Source organism: Canis lupus, chromosome 7 (genome assembly GCF_048164855.1).
Source record: "Canis lupus baileyi chromosome 7, mCanLup2.hap1, whole genome shotgun sequence".
Classification (NCBI taxonomy): Eukaryota; Metazoa; Chordata; class Mammalia; order Carnivora; family Canidae; genus Canis; species Canis lupus.
In genome coordinates, this window is record NC_132844.1 from 42567304 (window position 1) to 42593813 (window position 26510).

A 26510-nucleotide genomic window follows, 5' to 3' on the forward strand; every position below is an offset into this window, starting at 1 on the left:
AATCTGGGTAATTTAACCTGGTCAAATCAACATATAATATCACCTGTCATAATTAGTATCATGTCTTCTTTAAATATTTGATAGCGTTAAGGGGTGGAATCATTTGTACTTTTGTTTTCTTAAGGAGAATAAATTATTTTACAGATTATGCTTTTTAAAAATGTCAGCCTAGGGACACCTGGGTGGCTCAGCGGTTTAGTGCTTACCTTCAGCCCAGGGCGTGATCCTGGAGTCCCACATCGGACTCCTTTCAGGGAGTCGGCTTCTCCCTCCGCCTGTGTCTCTGCCTCTCTCTGTGTGTCTCTGATGAATAAATAAATAAAATCTTTTTTAAAAAAAGCTTAATTTCACTTGCAGAATTATTTACATACTTGTGTTTTTAATATGTTTTAATATTAACTTTAATTTGGGGGATCCCGGGCAGCAGTTTAGCGCTGCCTGCAGCCCGGGGTTTGATCCTGGAGACTGAGGATCCAGTCCCACTTCGGGCTCCCTGCTTGGAGCCTGCTTCTCCCTCTGCCTGTCTCTGCCTCTCTCTCTCTCTCTGAATAAATAAATAAACAAATCTTTAAAAAATAATAATAATTAATTAGGGGGATCCCTGGGTGGTTCAGAGGTTTAGCACCTTCCTTTGGCCCAGGGTGTGATCTTGGATACCTGAGATCAAGTACCGCATGGGGCTCCCTTCATGGAGCCTGCTTCATGTCTCTGCCTCTCTCTCTCTCTCTGAAAAAAAAAAAAAAAAAAAATTAAAAATAAAAAGTAAAATTGATATTTACATTTTTCCTTTTCCCTCGGATTAGCTTTGCCAGGGCCTATCAACTTCATCAAACTTCTCAAAGAGGCTTTTGACTGTTGATTTTTATCTCTCAATTACTTATTTCTATATTATTAATGTGAAATTTTATGTTTACTAATTTCTTCCTTTTACTCACTTGTATTTAATCAGCTTATCATCTATTTCTTAAGGTGGAAGTTTAGAACATTGATTTTTCATTTTTCTTCTTTGCAGTGTAGGCACTTAATCTAAAAGTATCCCATAAACAATAGTATAAATGCCAATAACAAACTTTGATATGCTTTGTTTTTATTTCCATTCAATGAAAAATATTTTTTAATTTCACTTTTAATTTGTTGGAAGACCTGAGGATGATTAAGAGAGAGGAATAAGATTGCATAGTTTCCAACTATTTTTGGTTTTTAAATAATTTTCATTATTCCCATATTAAACTACTGTGGTAAGAAAACCTATTCTAGGATTTTAGTCCTTTGAAATTCATTACAGTTATTTTATGGTCCAATTTTTAAATTATATTTGTGCATCTGTGCCTACTTGAAAACAGTGTGTATTCTTATGGGGGACCTGGGTGGCTCAGCCAATTAAGGGTCTGGCTCTTGGTTTTGGCTCAGGTCATGATTGCATGGTCATGAGATCAAGGCCTGCATTGGGCTCCATGCTGGGTAGGGCGTCTGCTTATCTTCCTTTCTCTCTGTCCCCCCACATCCACTTGCTCTCTGTCTCTAAAAAAAACAAACAACAACAAGAAAACCTTAAAAAAATAGAATATGTAATCTGTCGTTGTTCACTGTAGTGTTTTCCCTCATAGTACTGTCTTAGTCTTCTATAACCTTAAAGATTGTTTCACTTAATTTATCAACTTCTAAGGTAATGACATTAAAAGATCCAAATATTTTATGTTTTTCAATGACATATTTTATTTGTATTTTTCTGTTATGTATATTTTTCTGTTATATGTTTAAAGAATTGTTGTGTGCATCTGGGTTTAGGACTGCATTATCTCCTCAATACCTTCACTGATTACTATGAAATGCCCTTCTTTATGTCTAATAATGCTGTCTTAAAATCGATTTTTCTGATATTAATAGAGCCACACCCTTTTTATATTTAGTGTTTCGATGGCATTTTTCCCCATCTTTTTACATTTACCTTTTTTTATATTTAAAGTATTTTTAAAATTTTCAAGGTGATTACACATATATAATTTAAAATTTTCCATTTTAACAAATTAAAGTGTACAATAAGTGATATAAATAATATTCCCAATGCTGTGTAAACCACCATCTCTATCTAGTTCCAAAATATTTCATTTGCTTTAAAGTAAAACTCTACTCAAGCAGTTTTTCCTTCATTCTCCCTCTTCCCTTATCCCCTAGCAAAGAATGACCTGTGTGTGGTTTATTCTGGATATTTTAGATGAATAGAATAATAAAATAAGTGACTTTTTCCATCAGGTTCTTTCTCTTAGAGAAAGAAAAGGAAAAAAAAAATTTCTTTTGCCCATATTTTACTTTTTGATGTTCTTCATTCCTTTCTGTAGATAAACACTTTCAGCTGATATAATTTCTTTTCCATTTAAACTACTTCTTTTACTATTTGTTACAGGGCAGGTCTTCTAGAGATAAATAGTCTCAGTTTTTGCCTGCTTGAAAAGGTAGGGTTTTTTGTATATATTTTGGGCTTAATTTTTACTCCTTATTAAATTCCAAATTGTCAGTAATTTTTGTTTCCTTTCAACACTTTGAAGACATCATCCTACTGTCTTTTGGAAGCTATTTTTCTGATGATTGTTCCTCTGTGTAATGTCTTTTTCTCTGATAGCTCTTAAGATTTTCTCATTTTCTTTCAACTGTTTTATTCTGAAATGCTTGGGTGTGGTTTCCTGTGTATTTATCTTTAAGTTTCTCTGAGATTTTCTCATCTTGAAGTTTGTCTTTGGTCAATTTTAGAAAATGCTTAGCATCATCTCTTAACTAGTTTCTTCTGCCATATTACTCACTTCTTTACTTCTGAGACTCTACTAAACTTATAATCACATAACATAGGTTCCTAGAAGCCTTTATTTGATTGTTGTTGTTGATGTTGTTGTTGTTGTTGTTGTTGTTGTTGTTGTTTTGGTACTTATTTCTGTTTAGGCTTCAATTTGAATAATTTCCTTTGCAATCTCCTTGAATTCAATGTTTATATGTTATTTGTCTCTCTACTCAAATTTCCCATCTAATTATCCATACTTTTCCATTTTTATTTTTTTCCTTTTAAATATTTTAAAGTATTTTACTAGATATTTCATTGCTCTTGTGTGATTATTACAGTTCCAACATCTGGACTATCTCTGGGTTTGATTCCACTAACTGAGTACTCTTTTTTGACATAGGTCAAATTCTAGCTTTTTTCTAAGTCTCATAGTTATTTATTGCATGCCAGATGTTATAAGTAGAGACTAAAATAAGCAATTCTTATCCTAGAAAAGATCAAAGAATTGATTCTGATTAAATAGATTTGGGTACTAGTCCCAACTTATTTCTTCCCTTTGGAGATTAACACTGCATGTGGTTACATTGAAGGGTTTAAATCATTCCACCACACAGCAAAATATTTATCTTCAAGCAAAGGCTGTTCCAGTCTTATGTGACACAGAACTTGAGGAAGATAAATAGCTTGTTACATCTTGCTCAACTTTTGTTTGGTAAATGCTAAATCAGGTTATTGAAAGACAGAAAGAAAAATAACCAAGTTTTTTGTTTCTTTTGTTTTGTTTTGTTTGTTTGTTTGTTTTGGTGGTGCTTGTTACTTTTAAAAAGGTTTTTAAAAGGACTTTGTTGTTGTAGATTAATTACTTCATTGAAACAAGTTTGAATAGGTAAGAATAGCAGCATGTTTGAAATTAATAAAACAGTTCTAAGTTACATATTTATTACTTTGACAAATTAGTCATTACGTAAAGTTTTAAGTGACCACATAAAAGACATTTTACTTATTATGCTGCTAGATGATTTAAATTAAATTGAGTTAATTTGTAAGAAATGTCTAAATAGAAATAATATTTCTCCACAAAACATATATTTTTTGCTTAAAAATGTCCTTTTTACTCATGTCTGCAACCTTCAAAAATATTAATTAGCATGAATGAGGGATCCCTGGGTGGCGCAGCGGTTTGGCGCCTGCCTTTGGCCCAGGGCGCGATCCTGGAGACCCAGGATCGAATCCCACATCGGGCTCCCGGTGCATGGATCCTGCTTCTCCCTTTGCCTGTGTCTCTGCCTCTCTCTCTCTCTCTGTGTGACTATCATAAATGAATAAAAATTTAAAAAAAATTAGCATGAGTGAGATTTATGTAAAATTAAAGGTGAGTAGAAATATCTGATTGCTATACTTTTCTTTCTTTCTTTCTTTTTTTTTTTTTTAAGATCTTATTTACTTCTTCATGAGAGACACAGAGAGAGAGAGGCAGAGGCATCGGCAGAGGGAGAAGCAGGCTCCATGCAGGGAGCCTGATGTGGGACTCGATCCCAGGATTCCCAGATCACACCCTGAGCCAAAGGCAGATGCTCAACCACTGAGCCTCTCAGGTGCCCCAGTTGCTATACTTTCTAAACAATGCTTAATTAAACATAAGAGTAATAGTGACTAAAAAATAATATCAGAAAGCAAAAGTCAAAAAATCTGAGTCCCCCCCAAAAAAAAAAATCTGAGTCCTGGTTTAAATTATAGCAAAGTATTACTCAAGAGATAGAAAAAAATATTGTGTGGTGTGTGTGTGTGTGCATGTGTGTGTATGTTTTAATAGCTTTTGTTGATATCTCATAAAGACAGATTAGGATCTTCAAACAAAATGCTGTTGAAGAGTTTTTTAAAAAAATGTCTAAAATATATCTTTTAGAAAGTGTCACTAAACTAGCAAGATAGTGAGAATCTAAGATCACCAGACTCTATGAAACTACAATAAAGCAAGATGATCCCTCCTCAGGCAGATGAGATGACATTGGGTGCTCTGCTTTTGTTAATGCATTGCCATTTGGGTTTAGTAATCTGAAGGAGTTACAGTGCCCGGAAATAAACTAGTCTTCACCAACAAGGTAACAATGGTAAAATGGTAAAATATGCTATTGGCAAATAAATTTGCTTTTCATTCTTCACGGAATACCAATTATAGTTCCCTCAAAACCTATTCTAAAAACATAAAATCATTATTAAAATCAAAATACCATATTCATCTACATTGAAGCAAAATGGAATACATTGATTAAATAAACTTAAAATAGCATGAACAAATTATTCTTGATACACACATGTACTTTAATATTCAGTCAAATAAAATTTTTCTCAAGATTTTTTCTGAATATTTTCTTTAATAGTTTTAATATTTTTAATTCATTTTCTTCTAAGTTGCATGTTATGATTAAAAGAAAGTTCAAACTTTTTCTAAATCACTTTCCTGTCATATAAATTTTCCCTAAAGTACATGAGGTTTTGAATTAAGAAATTAGTTGTTGTTCTTGTTTTTCTAGAACTGTCAATACTTACTAAGCTCAGAACAAATTCTGCAAACTGGATATTAGTCTCAAATATATTTATGAAAATATATATATATATTCACTGACACATGGGAGTTCAGCCAAAATATTTTCACAAATAACTGTGTTTGCCTCCACTCAGAAAGCCTTTCTTCAATAAATAATTTTACAAGCCAGAATTTATCAGTAAGTTATTTTTATGATTACTGAATATTTTGCTAATTTTGCAAAATTATAGGGCTTTTCAATTTGAGTTCATCAATATTTAATATGTATTCATCTAATTAAAAATATAATATTCATAAAATAAATGTTCTAATACATTGAAATATTTGAAATATTGGATTTCAAAATTAAACCTTGTATGCTACTAATTCTCAACTTTTAATTCTATATCATTCCTTTTACAAAGATAAATTTTAATGCTTTAAGTGTTAAAAATTTCTGATTTGCAAATTTTAAGTACATTTCTGTCTATAAGTTCTTTAAATTGGTAAGAACATTATTTTTTTTCAAGATGCTCCATCAGAATTTTTGTTAACATTATCTCTGCAAAAACAAATGATTTTATCCTCAAAATTGAATTTTTAAACTATATTTATTATAGCATTGACAATAATGTTTGACATTTCGCTTTCAGCAAATAAACTTCCAAAAGATTTAGATTCTTGCTGACTACAGCTTTGTACTACAGCCTGAAGTCCAGAATTGTAATGCCTCCAGCTTTGCTTTTCTTTTTCAAGATTGCTTTGGCTACTCAGGTCTTTTGTGGTTCCATACAAATTTTAGGATTCTTTGTTCTAGTTCTGTGAAAAATGCTAATGGTATTTTGATAGGGATTGCATAGAATGAATAAATTGCATTGGGTAGTGTAGACATTTTAACAATATTTGTTCTTTCAATCCAGGAGGATGGAATGTTTTTCATTTCTTTGTGTCATCTTCAATTTCTTTCATCAGTGTTCTATAGTTTTCAGAGTGCAGATCTTTTACTTCTTTGGTTAGGTTTATTACTAGGTACCTTATGGTTTTTGGTACAATTCTAAATGGGATCAATTGTCCGATTGTTCCTTCTGCTGCATTATTGGTGTATAGAAATGCAACAGATTTCTGTATTTTGATTTTGTATCCTATGACTTTACTGAATGCATTATCAGTTCTAGCAATTTTTTGGTGGGGTCTTTCAGGTTTTCTACATAGAATATCATGTGATCCATTGGGTGAGAAAATCAAACTACTATAGGAATTTACTAACTTTCTGTCTGACACCTTGGATGACATTGATATCAAAGAATAGCATGGAAAAAAGGATTTGGTGATCCATTAAAGTAAAATATACTATTAATTTTGAGATTCAAACATATGGTGGGTATAATGTTAGCCTATAAATATTTTTCGTTTAAAATAAATTTGTTTGACATCTAAATATCATTTTTACATCTTTCCTATAAGTGTAATAGAATTATGCTAGTGCAATCAGCTGAATAATAAAAAGTTCAGTTAATGAGCTAACTGAACTCATTAACTCATTTTCCATACATATGTTTAATTTCTCTAAATTTCAAGTTGACATTCTACTATCAAAATATATGTGGGTTCTAAACACTAGTCAATATTAACTTGTTGTAAAGTATTTACAAGTTGGGATGGGTCAGGGAAAGAGAAAAACAACCAAAAAGTTGGAGTATACTTTTTAATGAAAAACATAACTATATTTAAAAAGGAAGTAAGTTGTCAGTTTTCTATTTTTCCCCAGGATTATACTGGTTCCAGAAAGGCAGAAAGAAGAAGTTTGAGGCTGCTGCAATATCCCTGGTAATGGTAAACTGAAGAACATCCACCGAGTAAAATTCATCAGGCACCAGCTCATTAAACAGCAAGGCCTTTGAGTTGCTGAGACTGGGAGATGTTTAATGGCTGAACAGAGGAGAGTTAAATGGGCCCAAACAGGAAGAGAAATATTTTCAGGAAATTACTCTTCACACAAATTGGGGTAAAATTGCTCCTCCTATGCCTAGAGGGCACAGAGAATGCTGAGGGGATCAGAAATAATGCAGCCAATACTGAAAAGACCAATTGATTAAGATGAAGAGAAAATTTTGTTATTTAACTAAAGTTGGCCTTCAGAATTTCAAAGAAAATATTGAAAGGCAGCCAAGCCTTCTATAGAAACCATCTGATAGAGACTCAGTTTTAAACTTCTTTAAAAGATTTTGAGCAATTGCATAGGCAAAGAACTTGCTACCTTTACTGAAGAATGCTAACAGCAAAAACCTTTAATTCCAGGACAAGATGTTATGGAATATACAGGACTGGAATGCAAATCTTAGAAGAGGATTAATGCAAACTAAACAGAATCATTTTCTTAAACCAAAGTTACTCAATCTTTTCTGTCTGATAGTATCATTTGAGAAAATTTTAAAAAGTGAACATAATCAAGCCTTGCCTAACACAAAATTACAAATTCTAGGTGATTCTAATGGATCACTGCTCCATGAAGTGGCTAGCATTTATCATTATAGTATTTTGAGATAAATCTGGATAGTTATATCAGACCACATTTTATTGTCATTACTACTTAATTACTTAACTGGTAAATTCCAGTGAAAAAAAGCACCAAGCATAATGTATCTATAATCTTTAACAAAAGGATATTTAATAATTTCTTCATCAAAAATATCACATTCTATGAAGAGCTCTGGAGTTTCACAGTAAGAGAGACTTAAGAAAGGCTTGCTATAATGTTCGAGATTGTCCTGGGTATTTCGAGAGAGGGTTTGATGAAGGAAGGGTGTGTTCTGAGTTGGGTGCTCTCAGGAAGCAGGGACAATTTGATGATTGGGCTTAATAATTTTTATATATAAAGTGGAAGAAACAAAAGTACTAGACACGTCATTTGTAAGTGTAAGGAGCCCCTCGGTGAGCCAAGAGAAAGGAACATATTAGATGATTTTGTGGTAGCACAGTGTCCTTTTCTTTGGCTTTTGTTTAGAAATGAGGCCAGATTGATCTTGTTTTTGAATGTGTCCAAAAGTATTTGACATTCTGTGAAATTTTTGTTATGTTATATTCAGTAGGGAATGTTATGGTCCAATTTTGAGCTGTCAGCGCTAGAACCTTTTAACCTCATAAGCTTATATAATAAAATAAAAGACATCATTTTATTTGAGGGTGTGTTCAGTGTTCTACAAAAAGCCTTGCTATGTCTCTATATAAGGTTTAGTATTTAAAAAATATACTTTCTAAGGTCCATATACATATAGGCAGGGATGGATAGACTCTGAGTTTCTTTTCTTTTCTTTTTAAGATTTTATGTGTTTATTCATGAGAGAAACAGAGAGAAAGAGAAAGAGAGGCAGAGACACAAGCAGGCTCCATGCAGGGAGCCTGATGTGGGACTCGATCCTGGGACTCCAGGATCACGCCCTGGGCTAAAGGTGGCGCTAAACCGCTGAGCCACCCGGGCTGCCCGACTCTGAGTTTCTAATAAGAACATTGATAAATAAGAAAACCAGATCCTTCTCAGCATGCTTTAACATGATCTTTTTGCTCTAGTATGATAGAGTTTTTAAGCTACATAGTTTTCTATTGATTATTTGTGTGTGGATGGGGATGGGGGGTGGTGTTTGTGTACATATTTGCATAAAAGAGGAAATATTTTATCCTTATCATTACTGAGCTCTGATAATCTTCTGGTTCCAGGAGGGCTAATTTCTACTATAAATTCTAGGAGGAAAAGGGAAGTACTAACTTAAAACTGTATCAAGATTAACTTCATTAAAAGAAACAAGTAAAGGGATGCCTGGGTGGCTCAGTGGTTGAGCACCTGCCTTCCATTCAGGGTGTGATCCTGGGATCTGGGATCAAGTTCCACATCTGGCTCCCTGCGAGAAGCCTGCTTCTCCCTTCTGCCTATGTCTCTGCCTCTCTCTATCTCTGTGTCTCTAATGAATAAATAAATAAGTCAAAAAAAAAAAAAACATGTAGAGAGACAAGAGGAAGACACATATATACTTCTTGAGATCAACTAATCTATGTATTATAGATGAGAATAGTACCTAAAAATTTATTCTGCATGTGATTTGAGGATATTTTTTCCGAGAAATTAAGATACTTTTTTAAATATCATAAGGAAACATTCAACCCCAAGCATCAATATAAATAGCACATATAAAATAATATGAGAAAAGCAGTTCCCTGTGACATGGGAAAAGTGTCATTAAAATGACAAAGTAAAGAAAGAGAGCAGGATACAGTATGTTTTTCAAGCAGAAGTTTTAGCAATATGGAGGCAAGACAGTGTGAAAGACAATTCTGCATGAGGAATACTACAAGCAGTTTGGAAAAGAGCATTGCAAAATTAAATCTGGAAAGGTGGACAGATATTCTTATAAATTCTGGCAAAAAAAATAGTTGAAAGCCTTTAAAAAATTAGTAACATTCTCAGATTAACATCAAAGAATGCCAAAGCCATTTAGTATTTGCAATTTTTCTACACTAGCAATTGTAATATGAATTCCAGAATAGTAAAATAGAAGGTAACTGCATAATCTAGAGAAAGAATAATGGGGCTTAAATTTAAGGAAAGAGCCATGAAAATGGGGAGTGTGGTATAGGTAAGAGAAATGTTACTGAAGTGAAATAAAAATACTTGTGTGTTATTAGAGGATGTGAGGTTATTCTGTTGTTTCTGATTTACATGTCAAGGAAAAAGGTGTCATTAAGATTGGGGATGAGAAAATGGAGCAAGATTGAAAGTAGGGAGAAGGATCATGAAGTGATTGGTTAGATCAGAACTCTTTGAAGACAGAGCTCCGTGGAAATGTAATTTGAGAATTATGTGGTAGTTACAGGATAATCCCTGGAGGGAGAAAATAAAAGAGTTAGTAAAGGACAAAAGTTACCAACATTAAGGAAGAGGAACAAAAACAAATGGTGGATCAGTGACCTTCAAGGAAAGAGATGATTAGGAGCTGAGGGGGATCCACAGAGTGAATGGAGCAGAAGCCACTGCAGTTAGCTTTATCCTCAATGTTGCCATTGAAAGATTCTTTTACATCTTTTTTATATTTTAGTGGAATATAGAATTGAAAACCAGATTGCAGTGGGTGGAAAGAGCAAATATGGTGTGAGGAACATAAGACAGGAAATATGCTCTCATGTTAAAAAAAAATCACACACATACACCATAAAACTTGTTCTCAGGAAAGGAAAACTAGGGTGACATGGGTGGGGGGAACGGTTAGGTTGGAGAAAGAGTGTATCTTTTTATTGTTGTAGTACAATAAAGGTTTTGTTGTTTTATTCATAAATAAGGAATACCTAATATGTACTAGGTATTACATAAATTTGATATTATACTATACATGATATTGCTATGTGATGTTTTTCTCTTAAAATTCAGGGCTAGTATCCCATATGATTTAATAAGATTTGGAGATATATAGACAGATATAGATAATAGATATGGATTTGTTATATACTAGTGCTTTATAATACAGTTGTATAGATAGTTTATATACTTAAGATGTTTCATATGTGAAGTCAGTAATAAAATTTAATTCAGATCTTTGCACATGCACTTGGGTAGACAACTAAAAACAGTCATTAAAAAGTGGATTTTTTTTTGTTTTGTTTTGTTTTGTTTTCAAAAAATCATAGGGAGTCATTTTATATTGATTCATCCCTACAGCCTCTATAAGGCATACCAATCTGCTTTGGTTTTCTGGATCTTAATGTAAATTGTCAAGCAGAATTCCTTGCCCTGCATCCTAGGGAAGCTTTTATAACTTTAAATCCTTATCAGAACAGCAGCATATCAAAATGTCAACTGAACAGGTTCTAACAATTCACGTATAAAGCAAGATTAGGCAAACTATAGTATTTTTCCCTTACATTTGTATAGGAGATATCTCAAGAAACCACTGGGTTAACAGAAATTTCATTGAGGAAATAAGCTTCTGCATTTTTGTGAGGTTTCTGTCCCATACTTTGGCACACATGTGTCTTAGACATTTAGATTGCCTATTATCTCTTTGGGACTTTGGAACATGTCAATATATGGTCATCACTCCAAAAGGCCAGTGATGTGTATGTTGCAGGGTCAGATGGAAGAATTCTGAGGCCTAAATCATAGCAGAGAGGGAGAGATGATATAAATAAACTTGAGATGAGAGCATCCATATCCCCAAATATGTTGGGATCTGACTCTACAAATTTGGGAAAACGAGGTCAGTCATGAGTGAGGCCTGAGTTGAATTGGCTTCACCTCTCTGGGTAACATCCTCAGGTAAGATGCTCAGGAAAAGCATTAATGGATTCAATGTAAAAGTGGGGAGCAACAGGTCCCCCTATCAAGGAGACTCCATTTACCCAGGTCCCCCTTGTTCATCTCACATATTTCCATTTCATATATCATGCTGCTTGCTACTATCAGAAACCCAATGCTTTTTATTCAGTGCTCTCAGATTTTGCATAATTGTCCTGACAATGTTGTGAATTCTACTTATGCAATTCATTGTGAATAAACATTCATTTGATTCAGTTATCTTAGCTCTGCTGCTGCCCAGGGCTAAGGATGATTTTGGCACTGAACTAGATAGTTCCTAAGTCTCCTTCTGTGTTTCCAACAGAGCTCAGGTAGGCAAACAAGTCATGCTCATTTAACTCTACCACACTCTGGAGAATGTACCTAAACTCAGTATTTGAAACCATTATGTCCTCACAGAGCATCCATCAACAAAAGCAGAGATTTACCCAAACTACCTTGGCTTATTTCGATACAGCAATTTTTGATAATTATTCATCAAATTTTGTTTAAGTTGTGTAAATACTAAACCAGATAGAATTCCAGATAAATAGAGATGAAACAGGCTTTCCTCAGGCAAACTAGACTTGCGAGTATACTATCAAGTTGATCCAGAAATGCTAATGCCTCCAAGCACCTGGGTAGGAGCAAATGAAAAGCAAATGGAATGAGATAAAATCCTCAGGTTCAATTTTTTTCTACATATAATTTTTCAAATACCTGAGGAGATAAGAAAAACTGAGGAGAAACTAGCAGAAACAAAAACCAACAGAAAGAGATCCATCCATGGAATTAGGAAACAAGGATTATAAAATAACTAAGCCAAGTCTGAAAATTTTTCTCAGGGAAATGAAAACTATAAAAAATTGACCTATCTGACTAAAAAGTAAACACTTTTATAAACTTTAAAAAAATAGACAAAATTTAGAACAAAATGGTTAAATTTAATATAATTAATTCTATTTTCTTTCAGCAATTAAAATATTCCATCTTTTGACATTCATAAAACCCATATAATCTCTTATTGTAATTTCCTTGTATTTAGTATCTCCATATCGTATAGCATCTCTTTTCAATTTATTTTTGATATTTTGCAGTAACACAAAAAATTGTCTAATTTAGTTCTTCTTCAACTTTAGGATTGTATCATCCATTCTAAAAAAATTTTCAGCCATATAACTTCTAATATAATCTTGCCTTCATTTTTTTCTATTGTGTCCTAACAGAACTCATGATAGATTGCTGCAGCACCTTATTCTATTCCCCCATCATCCTTTTATCTTTTGCAACAAATTTTGATAAGAACAATACAAAATAATAACAACAGCTATCATTGTAAATTAAAAGTGTGCCAAGAACTGTATAAGCATTTTATATTTAACTCTTGAGAATCATATTGTAATCTTAAAAAAAAACAAAGAACAAGAGGATCCCTGAGTGGCTCGTTGGTTTAGCACCTGGCTTCAACCCAGGACGTGATCGTGGAGTCCCAGGGTTGAATCCCATGTCGGCCTACCTGCATGGAGCCTGCTTCTCTCTCTGCCTGTGTCTCTGCTTCTCTCTCTCTCTATGTCTCTCTCTGCCTCTCTCTGTCTCTCTCTCACGAATAAATAAATAAAAATCAATCAATCAATCAATCAATCAATATAAAAAACAAAGAACAAGTAACTTTCTATTGGTCACCAGAAGATGAACCTCTTGAATGAGGTGCTAGAAAGACAGGTCAATATTGTGTCTTTTTGATTTATGGCTCAGGGAAATTTACCTGTATATGCAGACCTACACTATAGAAATGCAATAGTACTCAGTGGCAAGAAAATTCTACAATTTATCTCTTGCCTTTTGTTCTACATTTTTGGCTTTATACATTGGAAGAACATTTCAATCAACCAATTTGGTTATCCTTGGGGGTGGGCAATTAATGGAATGAATAGCTTCACTTCAAGAATGACCACCCCCATAAAGAGACTATTACCTTAACCACCATGTTCTTCCTTTGATTCTTTCTCTATACTGGGGGGTGATCATGTTTAAATAAAATAAAATGAAATAAGATAAAATAATCGTGTTTTGTTTCAAAGTCTGAATTCGGTAAAATAAATTCCACACTAGACCTGTTTCAAATAGTTTACTATGAATATCTTAGATAATTCAAGGTGTTTACCTTAAGACAGGTTTGCCTATTACTCCCGGTATTATCATATTATTATTTATTATTATTAAAATAATTACACATCTCAGAATATTCCCCAATAGATTGTAACTTACAGAGTAGTTCCATAACAAACAGTATTTAGTAATTAAAATAATAACTCATGTAAAAATAGTAACATTGTGCAGTAGATAATATTTAAGATCATAAATTAATCTTCAAAAACACCACTTGTAATTTAGAAATGACACATAAAGCCAGTATAACTTAAGGGTAATTAAAATCTTGGAATAATTCATTTGATTATGTTTTTGGGATTCAACATTTTTGCTTCTAGAATTCCTCGGTGACTACTTTAGCTCTTTAGCTCATATTAGAAATTGACAGCTCATTAACAGCTCATTAGGAATGCTGTTAACTGTGCAAAAGGAAGATACTCTCCATAGTAAATACTTACTTGTGAAATGTATTGAAGTTTAAGTCAGATTCAGCATTTCAGGGAGAATAAACATTTCTGCCTAGCAGTAATGAAAAAGTGCACACATGCAGGGTTAAAATGAGGGGGAGGATGCCATAAGTTTCAATATATTTCACAAAATATTCCAGTGTGACATACTTTCTTTCTGCCATTTTTCCTTTGACTGTCAATTTATAGAAGCTGTCTGTCAATCTCCATTTCCCTTCAAAACACATGCAGTTATCATTCATTCCAATATTTTAAGATCATTTTATATAAACTTTAGAGATTTCGAATGATTTGTGAATGGACAAAGCCAAATCACATTTATGAATAAACACATGAAAAGAAGATTATTAAAATATTTTTAAAAGGAAAGAAAAATATGACCCCAATGTTTTTTTTGTTTGTTTGTTTGTTTTTGAAAAACAAAAACTTAAGTATAAGAAAGTAAAAACTAGGAGAAGAAATCTAAAGACAGAAACAAAAACAAAGAAGGAAAAAAAGAGCAAAACCACTTCCACTGTTGACTTAGACTTGTATTCATGTTAGTAGTAGGTAAGAAGGCCGGCCATAGTGTGTGTATAAATACACATTACACATATTCTTGACTGTCTTTTGTACCTGAATGGCAAAAGCACACAGCAGGTAGATAGTCTAAGGTCTGCCAAGTGGAGGCTCCGGGATCATCATATTTGGTTAACACAATGGCAGCTGTCTGGTATTCCCCAAGGGGGTGCAGTACTATATCAGATCACTGCATGGAGTAGACAGAGCAAGCTCCTATTCCAACTCCTTGATCAAAAAAAATACATCTATTTGATACACTGTCCTCAGGTAGAGAATATATCAGATATTAAACTGATAAAAACAGATACTACACTTGATATTAGCCAAAAGACTGAGAAGTGATGATCCCAAAGTTGTAAAAAATACCCACATCACTGTTTTGAGCCTGACTGGAGATAAAGAAATGATGATCCATGAGCCAAATCTAGTCCATTACCTGTTTCTGTAAAGTTTTATTGAAACACAGCCACACTCATTCATTTTGGAATTATCTATGGCTGCTTTCATGCTATAAAAGTAGAATGGAGTAGTTGCAAAATAAACCATATGGCCCATAAAGCCTAAAATATTTACTTTTGGGTTTTACTATTTTGTTGATCCCTGATTAGACACATAATTTTTAAATTTATGTTCAGATGTATGCTATTTGACTTATAAAATGGTATACAGATAGAAGGAATATTTCTTTGGCTGGAAAGCCCACAAAACTAGCATTTCTAACTTTGGCTTTGGAACACCTTTAAATATTTATGAGTAAATCACTGAGTGATTTATAATCTCTCTTCTAACTCTTGTTTTCACTTTGTTTTTTATTATATATATAATTTATATTATATATAATTATATATTATATGTTTCCACTTTCTCTCTGTTTTTTATTATATATAATTTTTATTATATATAGTGTATAATATATATACCAAAGTATATATATTTATATATAAATATTAAAAATATTATATATAATATATATCAAAATATTATATAATATGTTATATTTATATATATATATATATATATATATATATATATATATATATATATCAAAGTCTTCCAGGGTAGTAAAAATTTAAACTCAGTGTTTCAATTTGTAAATTTTCCTTATTTCACAATTTCCATGTCTTCTTGAGCTACAGAAGTATTGGGAAGATTGGTTATGAACTTTGACTATTCTCTAATTTGATCATTGTTCTTACCTGATTTTAGTCATTAATACACATATGTGATTCCAGAGCTCTCCAATATCCTCTATGGCATTTGCTCATCGCAATCTAAACAATTCATCATGAGACATTATTCTACCCTCTGGGTCTTTTAATGTTTATTGGATCTACTTCTATTTCAAAGCCATTTTCTGGGGACTTGTGACACATCTTGCTCTTCCTATAATCTTCTTTAGAGAGAAATGCCCATTGGCTCCACATATCTATTCTTACTCTATATCTTTTTCATCCGGATTTTCGTGCAGCCTCCTATGGCTGTGACTGAGCATAAGGAGCAGCAGCCCTTTTCTAGAATATATCAATGCTTCATCATTCCCACTCTGTCTCCCACCATTCTGTGGAAGCCCTCCATTTCTCAAATCCCATTTTTCCAATACATTTATTTATGCCCAGTGGTCTTCTCCTGTGAGAGGAGGCTATGGTCTATAAAAAGAAGCTTAAAAGATGAACACATATCAATATATCTTGCCACATCTCTCTGCGAAAGCAAGAAGCCCAAATATCATGTCAATTTATTTTTTTTCATGTCAATTTAAATAAAGATGAAAGGAAAAAAATAAAACTGGGAAAAAATAAAAGTCTGTTAAGATTTCTAAAATAATATTTCACTACACCAATTGCTTGATATTGCCATCTCAAATCTTAATCAAATATTAATTTTCTACATCATATCTCTTAATGCAGATATATTATTGGTCCAGATAGGTTAGTTTAGGGTAAAGTAACAACCTCCAAAGTTTTATAATATAATGTGATAAATGTTGATATTGTTTCAACTATATATCCACTACAAGCTGGTGTAGGTATCTGTGCCATATAGCTCTCAGAGCTTCGTATAATGGGGGCTCTATCATTTTTGAGATCCACCCCTTGAAACATGAGTCCCTTCTCTTCACTCAGAAGAGGTAAAAGGAGACTAGAAAACAATGCTGAAGACTTTCTCTGTCTCATCCAACATGTAAAATATATCACTTTAGCTCACTTATTATTGAGTCGAGTTAGTACACGTTTACATGAAACAATAAGAAGGCTGAAGGTGACTGTTCTCTATGTCCATACAAGAGAAATTTGAAATGAGATACAGTAGTATTTCCAACATAGGCACTATTATGTGATGATAAATTTCCAATCCTTGTAAACTTTTTTATAGGGGATTTCACAATCATATTTTCAAACCATCTGATAAAACATACCACAATGTAAGAGAACAATTCTATTTTGGGAAAAAAAAGGAATAAACTAAGAAAAACAGTTAGTCTACTCAGAAGCAAGTGAGGATAATTCCTCACTCTAAAGGAGACAATTACAGGATCATCCAGGATTTCTTCTCTGATACGTTCCACATAGCACAACCTCAAGAGGCATGTGAATTTGATTTTATTCCTTTACTTGTATAACCATAATGAAAATATGCGTGTTCATAGCAAAAATGAATGTTTTCAAGTTTTGCATATGCTATGTTAATGAAATACATTATTTAAAGAAAAAAGTTATGGAAATATATGAATATTTAACTAATAATATCTTCACCATTGTTGCACTTTTTTCATGACATCTTTTATTTATTTTCATTAAATGGAAGTTCATGAAAAATGAAAAAGCCAATTCAAGAGTCATAGAACAGGGATACCTGGGTAGCTCTGTTGGTTAAGTGTTTGCCTTTGGCTCAGGTCATGATCCTAGGGTTCTGGGATCAAGCCCTGCATCAGGCTGCCTGCTCAATGGGAAGCCTGTTTCTCCCTTTCCCTCTACTGCTCCCCTCGTTTGTGCTCTTTTGCTCTTTCTGTCAAATAAATAGATAAAATCCTAAAACAAAAACAAACAAAAAAGAGTCAAAGAACATAGGGCATGGTGTGCCCTCACAAAAAATTTTCTTAAATGAGCAGAAGGGAAATGTTGTTATAAGAGGAGAACATGAATTTTTCTTTGTTTCAGAAGTTTTAAAAATTATGATATGTATATAAAACATATAGATAGCATATATAATATATAAAATGCATGTGTATGCCAAATTTAATTTAGGACAGTGTGATTTGAAAAATAAGGCAAGCAAAATTAAAAGAATAAAGAAAAATGAGTAAAATTAAATTTCATTTAAACACTAATAATTTTCTAATATGTGTTTTTAATAATCAGAAATGCACACTATTTTCTTATTAATTGATTTGAACCAAATGATATGATAATTATTTTTGCAGAACAACATCTTTGAAAGTGCTAGAAAAGTAACAACAATTGTTATAAGTAGGAATGTATCTATAGTTATGTAATACAGCTCTTTTAATCACAAGTCAATCACACTGTGGAAAAAACCTCTATTTAGTTGGAAACAGCATGTAGAGCAAATGGACTTGAGTCAGCAAACAGGCCACATGGCTGTGTTGTCCTGATTCACTTCCTTTCATTAGTTCCCTCTATCAAATAAACTGAAGTTTAAATTACCATCTTCAAAGTTTAATTTATTATCTTAGTCAAGCAGTTAACCATATTTATAGAGGCCTGACAATTCTAGGAAAGAAAAGTGCTGATAGTAGCACCAATATAAGGAGAGAGGGATTTAAAAAATGTAAATTTCCATTTAAAATGCTAATGAAATATTTTTCTAAAAATGCAAGTAATTATAATTTACCAAATTTTAATTTTGGGGGTGATGACATATCAATTTACTTTTAATCAGAATTTCTCCTTCCTTTAATTATATAGTCATTTATTTAATCCAGATTCACCGCTATATAATCCTACTTAAATTGATTTAAGCTTAATGTCAGAAAAAAAAAGGGAATATGCTCAGCCTGTAGGAATATGTCATTCTCAATTTAACACCCATAGGAATGTACTTAACACCCATAAGGATGCATTAATTTTATGTCATATATAATGCATATTTATAAATATGTACATATTTATAATATATATTTATTATGTATTTATATATAAATATTTGTTATATACATATATTAAAAATGCCTATGAATGTTAAAGTCAATAGAGGTGTATGTCATGATGTAGTGTATTTTCTTTTACTGGAAGCAAGTAAGCATAAACTTAGCTAACTCTAAGAAATGTATTATGGATGGGGATTCTTATAGTCGATGAGAGTTTGAATTACATATCATCTAAATAATTTTCAAATTATGAATTCATCTGTTAGAATCAATTTTCCATCTATAGTACATTTCTTGGAGTTAGCTGAGTTAGTCTTACTTGCTTCCAGTAAAAGAAAATTCACTATATAATGACATTCACCTCTAATGACTTCAACTTCATAGACATTTTTCTTAGATTGGGCTGCCTAGGAGCCCATGTAGGAGGTTTACTCAATGTAGAATGGGAGTGTCTTTGAAATCAACATTTGTGAGGGAGTGAAGGAAGAAGGATTACACAGATGAAAGAATTAAACTGGAATGCAATTGCACAAAGGCCCAGCCAACATGATGGAGAGCTCTGGAACTAGGATGGCCTTTCAAAGCTATCCTGCCTTTAAACTGTAAGGCTCATTTTTTTTATACCACTGTATAAACCAGTCATTGAATTTAGGGAGTCCTGGGGAAAGCCTATGACCTCAAACAGGTAGCATTTCTTGCAAAACAGCTCGGCTGTGAGCTGTCCCTTTCAACACATTCAGCAGCCTGGGAGATGAATGCTTCAATCATAAAGAATGGATCTGTGTGACCTACCAAAGATTTTACTCAGCTCAACCTTTGTTACACTCAGGCCAATTTTCTTTTAATAATAAAATGTTTAAACAGTGCTATAGCATTCTGTTTGATCTCCTTTACCAAGAAAACTTTTAATAAGGTTAATGGGATGAACTACACAACTGACCTCCCCATTTCACCAATTCTCCTCGTTGCTGTCTGGTGATGCCATCTCCATGGGTTTGGTGTTGTTTTGTTTTGTTGTGTTTTCTTTTTAAGGAAGAAGATAGTTTAATGGTTGAGACATTCTGTGGTGACTATGAATGCAAGAATCTCAACTGATATTTATCTATTCTCTCAACTACTTTTCATTCAAAATTTTTCTTAACCCAAGCTGGTACCTCTGCAGAGGGATGATCAACAATGTCATTCCTAATGGTATAAGTCCTCAGAAGGATTTTTTGGATCAGGACAAATACAACAGTCCATTTACTGCCAAAGTTTCATGAAAGGATACCAGGAGATACTTCGAAAAGGTAACCTGAACAGCCACATATCTTCTTCCATGTCCCCAACATTATAGCTCAATCTTCTATTAATAACTATGGAAAATTATTGAGGAGAAAAGAATAATATCTTTTCTTGCCTCAGGGTGTCTTTGCACAGGAAGCCTGAACTAAGCAAGTAGCAGTCATTAACTAAAGTTATTAGAACTATCGCCATGTCTCCTAGTGGTATCATTCCTCTTTAATAGTAACCACTTCTAAACCCAGAGAATTGATATAAGAAGTATAAATTCCCTCAGTAGGTAACTAGATGTGATGGTAAGCAAGGTTGTCCTACTTTCACCACTGGATTCCCAGACTCAAGTTTTCTACCTCTTGGGCACAAAGCATCATATTATAACCATTGATTTATTATAGGCTCCAACTTCAATTCCACCGTCAGAAGCCATGCTCTGCTCTAGCTACCAGGTCAGAAGCTGCTGGGTAACACAAGTTATACCATGACTAGTGCATCTCACTGCAATGTGCCCATTTCCTTTGATATGAATTGTATCTCTTGGGATGATCAGCTGTTACAATAGGTGCTTTGCCAGAAAATTAAACATTTTGTAAGCACTCAGATACTGGTGCTGGGTAAGGACTTGAGACCAGGATACATAAACCCAGACCAGGAACATATATGGATTCCAGTTCAGATAGGAGGGTTTGGGAGGTCCATGTGTTTGACTGGTCTCCTTGAGGGAAGTGCCATAGGGACTTACATTTTGGTCTCTGCTATAGGCAATTATGATATTCAGCAACAACAATAACTAGATCAGCTTTGTTGAGGAAGGCCTACATTAACAGAGTCTATGTGTAGTCTACATTCCTGCTAGTTCGGTCACTCTAGTCTTGATGTCATTATGCCAGTCCTGAAGACTGATAAGAAAGGCTGACCAGTAGATTCCTTCTGTTTTTGTAATATTTTTGTGCCTCTCCCATAGTGGCTCTTAATTAACGTACAATACAAAGTCATCAAAATTTGTGAAACTTATCCATGTGTCTTTTCTCCAGATTTCTTTGTCCCTAACATTACAGTTTGCTTCTAGGCCTCCAATAAACTAGCCAAATTATTCATGAGTCTGTAAGTATATATTCTTAGCTCTGGTCATTTCTCTTTTAATAAAAAGTCAATGACAAGGAACATTACCTAAAGATCTGACCACTTGAAGCACTCTCTCTAGCCATTATCGTTCAGCGCAGCAGACTTCCATTCTTAGTTTGCAATGACTAAGTCAAACCACCTTCTAACTAAGGGTGACCTATTTCCCCCTCAATCTATTGGTCATAAGGGATGACCACTCCATTATCCAGCCATAAGTGTGAATTAAGGGAAGGTCAGGACATTCTCATTTTCAATAATTAAGATATCCTTGAGATATCATTCATAATCTTTAAGATATAACTTCTATCTTAAGACTGATTGCTGCTGGGCAGAAGATTTGGTTGGTTTAATAGAATCCAAGCCATAGAAGATTTCCAGCTGCATAGTCACCTGATGTCCCATAGTCCACTTTTCCTCTCCTAAAACTCAGAAGCACTCCAGTGGCTGTTTTTAACTAGGTTTAATTCAAATGACTTCAATCTGCTATAAGGTCCTTCTTTGTTCTTAGACTCACTCAAAGCTGGCAGCCTTCCATATCACTCGGAAAAAAAAAAATGTGTTAAATCTATATCCCCAAGTATGGAATTGCCATTGTAATCTTGCTGCTATAATTTGGCACTCATTATATTAATTATACTCCAACTCCTTTAATAATTAAGCATCAGCATGAAATATTTTGGGAACTTCTCATCTCCACTGCTCTCTAGAACCTCAGTTCTGTGGCAGCATCATGTACTCTCAGCTCTGGTTTGCAGAGAAAACCCAACATTGAGCTTCTCTGTGATGTTGTTGCCTCTTTCTCCAGCAGAGTGCTTACTGGTTTAATAGATACAGTGTTTTCAGATCACTTTCAGCATCCAGGTAACACAGTCAGTTACTGGGTGTTCAGGTCTTATTTAAAATATCCACCTTCTTCTCTGAGTCTTTTGATCTTTTCTTTCCCTGTTTACCAAGATACTTCTCTCATTTCTACTATCTTAGTGTTAGTCATCACACTTTCCAGGCTTCCAAAGATCATTCTAGTAATATGTAAGCAGTTTCTTGAAGGTCTTACCATAGTGTTAATACCTATATCAAGGAGAATAATCCCATATCAATAAACTTCTGCTATAACTTTATATTATATTATAACTTTATATTCTACTCCCTCATGATCCAGCACTTCAGAATCCAATCCACTACAAACTCTCCAGGCTCCTGTTGATACATATTGGTTAGTTCCCACAATTCATTTGAAGCATAGCTCCTCTTTTAACAGGTCCAGCATTTCCTTAGCAAAACCGTATGGTTAATTAATATAGTTATTCTGATATCCTCAAGGGGAAGTGGGAATAGATGGTGAATGGGCTGCTTATTTCTTACAGGCAGAAGCTCTAGTAACGTTTCCCTCAAGTAGGGTAGTATTAGGCTTTAAAAGAAACTGTGTGTATGTGTGTGGGGGGGTACCTGGATGGCTCAGTCAGTTAGGCAACTGATGCCTGGTTTCAGCTCAGATCATGATCCCATAGGTTGTGAGATCAAGCCTTGCATTAGGCTGTGTACTCAGCATGGATTCTGCTCAGAAGATTCTCTCCCTCTGCCCCTCCTGACACATACCCATGTCCATTCTCTTTCTCTCTCCTCCCTCCCCCCCCCCCCAAAAAAAAACTTAAAAAAATGAAAAAAAAAAAGTGATGGGCACTCCTGCCCACCTGGAGAGCTCACAAGGATATGGGAACTTATGGTTTTCCAGTGTCCTGATGCCATTCCTGAGGGGATCATTCCTTCCTAATCAGGATCCTAATCTCTATGTAGCCAACTTGCTGAAGTTAAGAATTCAACTTCCTTTGGAACTTTGCTTTCCCTATTAATTAAGTTCCAAGCCTTCAATTTTTTTCTGGCCCCTGGCTGCAGAAAATGAGACTCTTTGTGTTGCCAAAAGAGACTACTTGCTTTCAGATTTGGCTTTAATTTCACACCCTCAGCCTTTCATTTTCTTTCTCTAGTACATCCATTGACCCAGCAATACCCAACCAATTCCATAGTCCTACAATAAAGACTTCCTCTGAACTTCTCAAATGATGTGGTATTGATCCCACCAATGCATTATCTCCCACTTGTTCCCTATCAAGATCACCACAGGGATAATAACCACCTACCAGCTGTGTTGATCTTTTTATTGCCTGTTAGCCATTAGATGATAAACCTCAAAAATCTAATTTTAGAGTCTACTTCTTTGGACTACTTCAGACATCAATTATCTTAGGGCAAGTTTCTAGGGATTAAACTCTGAGATAGAGATTTCTATGCAGGAAATTGTTAGGGGTACCCTAGTAATCATCACCTATGGGAAGATAAAGCAAGTATGATTAGGTAGAAAGAGGAATTAAACTGTGAAACAGTCATAGCACAAAAGTCTCAGTCTACCTTCAGGGAAATCTGGAGCTAGGCCTGCCCTTTAGAATTGTCCAACCCTGAAGAAAGATAGCTGGGCCTCTATATTCTTCCATATAGAGTGGCCTCTATATTTGTGCCATAGAACACAGGCTGAACATGGGGTACCCAGTGACATTAGATATGACAGCTTTATTTGGCTGAAGGTAATTTTTGGTTGGCTTCTCATTTGAGAATGGTTGTCTGACAACATTCTCAGCAGCTGGGGGTTTGTGAGCCTGGGTAGATATCTGTGTAGTACATCATAACTTCCATTCCAATATTCCAACATTCTTATTTAGATTATTCATCATGTTGTGCAATATACTGTCTCTTTCTTGTGCGTGTGCGTACACACACACACACACACACACACACACACTGGCCTTGACTATGACCTAAGCACACCATATAATTGACTGTGTGTGTCTCTGACTACCTGCTTCTGAATCTCTATCCTTTCATTTTCATTACTTATTTTATTCAGTTAGGTTCCTGATACTTCCTGCTAGCACAATCTCCATTTTTGGCATAAATATAAAGGCCTAGCTCTATATGATCTTAGATTTTAAGACTTAGAGGATATTTGAGCAAAGCCATGCACTATTATATTACAATTTCACAATGACATTTTTATATCTTTTATCCCTTCATGATTTCCCATTCCAAAATTAGAAAAAATGGAGTGTTTGTATGGAATCTGGAAGAATATTAAAGTTGAAAAAAAGAAAATTTAGTACATAAAATATTTTCTTGGGCTCCTCAGAATTTTGGAGCCTCATAGTATATGTGCCTTCAAAGAGTTACAGCAAATCCTTCCATTTTTATTAAAGACATTTGCATGAACAGAAGACATTGTTTTTAACAGTTCACAAGCTTCTGCTGTTTTTATACTATCTGAAGGCTGTATCATCTTTTAATGTCAATGCAGTTGGTTGCCATAGAAATTATAATGATGTCACTCACTATTTAAGTCTAGAAATAAACAGCAGGAACAGATGGGCATTTAAGAATGAAGGGCATAGTTTTAATGCAAATGGTCTTGAAAACAAAAAACGGCAGGTTAAAAATCACATGCAAGAAATAAACCTACCTGGTGCAACATTAAAAGCTAAAATGTGTCTCCATGGTTAGCTATCCAGGTTGCTGGCTTGGAATCAGGATGCAAAGACCAGAAGGCACCAAAAAGGCATTCAAGCAAATACTGAAACAGAATCCTTTCTAAACAAGGTTGAGACTGGATCATAGTAACAATATACAGATATGAATACCCAGTAATCCCCAACAGAATGGGACTGAGACAGACTGCAGAGAATGTGAACTTAGTCTTACATACCATACGTTAGGATGTTAGGATGGGTGTGATGACAGCTAAAAAACAAGACAAAACAAAACAAAAACATAGTAGCATGTGTGAGGACAGATAGAAACATGTTTGACATTCATAGGCAGGAAATCAAAGAAATCACATGCATCTGAGTCTAAAATGCAACTAGAATTGCTTAAAAATGCATTGTTCCATTGTTTCTGCACCATTTATTTAGAAAAGATGTACAGCTTTGTTCATTATTATACTATATTCGTTAAACAATTATCACCTTGATAAATGATATTCACAAATTACTCAAAATATAACATTTAAAATACTGTGGGTATAAGTTTAGAAGGGTTCATACTACAATCAAAGCAGGTAAGTCAGCAAAAAGGGAAAAATAATATCAATTTAAGGCAATCGAAATAGGACCCAGACACACAGACTTTTGAGATACTTTGTTTTTAAAGTAACAGCTAAGGATTACAAAAAGTCCAAGGTTGTTTTAATCTGCAATCCTTTGTTCTGCTTAGTTCGGTTGATCTGGCTAGAAAAATTTATTCAGTGATCACTAGAAAATAAGAGCAGGAAAAGAAAAAAGAAAAAAACTACCTGCCAAAGTGACACATTGAGCTAATTTAAAGTGGAGATTTACATGAAAATCAATATAAAGGTTACTTGGAAGACTATTTAAAAACTTTCACTCTGCACCGATTTTCATCATCTGATCTTTTTAAGTTTGTACTGATGTGTTTTAATCATAGGCTATCTTGAGTCCTGCGCCTGTAGAAACAGGGAACCACGGAGCGATGGTGAGAGGGGTCATTTGGCGTAAACCCAGCCACCATTGTAACTTTGTTGCTGGTGGCATATTCATAATACTCCTTCCATTTATTCTTAAAGGTGTTGTGTTTGTGTAAGGAGTGACCCACTCATACAGCCAAGTTGCCACATTGAGGCACTGGTGTCTTAGAAAACCTCAGGAATATGAACTCTCAAAATGAGTTGGGTAGTTTGACTTCACCTCTCCTAAATGATTTCAAACTATTTTCTGTATTAAAAAATCTAAAAAGACATGGAAAGTTTTGTTTTAGACTGAATATTTGTGTTCCCTCAAAAACACATGCTGAAACCCTATCCCCCAATGTGATGGTATCAAGGGATGAGGCTTTATTAGGAGGTAACAAAAATTGAGGCAGTGATGATGGTTGAGTCTTCATGACTATTAATGTTCTAAGAAAACAAAAATTGGAATAAAAAGGTAATATTTATCTCCTGATACATAAAATATCTCCTCATGTCTCTTCTGTGAAACTAAAAGGTATGATTAGATTAATATTTTTTATTTGTTTTTTTTCCTTGATTTTATCTGATGAGATAAAATAGAAGATAATTTTCACATTATCAAAAGATGTAAAGTAATTTATAGGTGGCTAGTATACATACCAGAAGCTACTATAACATAGCCAGTGAGCAT

At 34.0% G+C, this 26510-nt stretch overlaps 1 long non-coding RNA gene and 1 other non-coding gene across 2 annotated transcripts in view; both read right to left on the reverse strand.

Annotated features, from left to right (window-relative positions):
• Nucleotides 1–205: 205 nt before the first annotated feature.
• Nucleotides 206–26510, reverse strand: part of LOC140636290 (uncharacterized) — a 114105-nt gene continuing 87800 nt past the window's right edge. The window contains exon 4 of the long non-coding RNA XR_012033576.1: nt 206–303. This is a non-coding gene — a long non-coding RNA (uncharacterized lncRNA). The remainder of the gene's footprint in view (nt 304–26510) is intronic.
• LOC140637412 (U2 spliceosomal RNA) lies at nt 14960–15141 on the reverse strand. Its single transcript, XR_012034531.1, has one exon. It is a non-coding gene; the product is annotated as a U2 spliceosomal RNA (small nuclear RNA).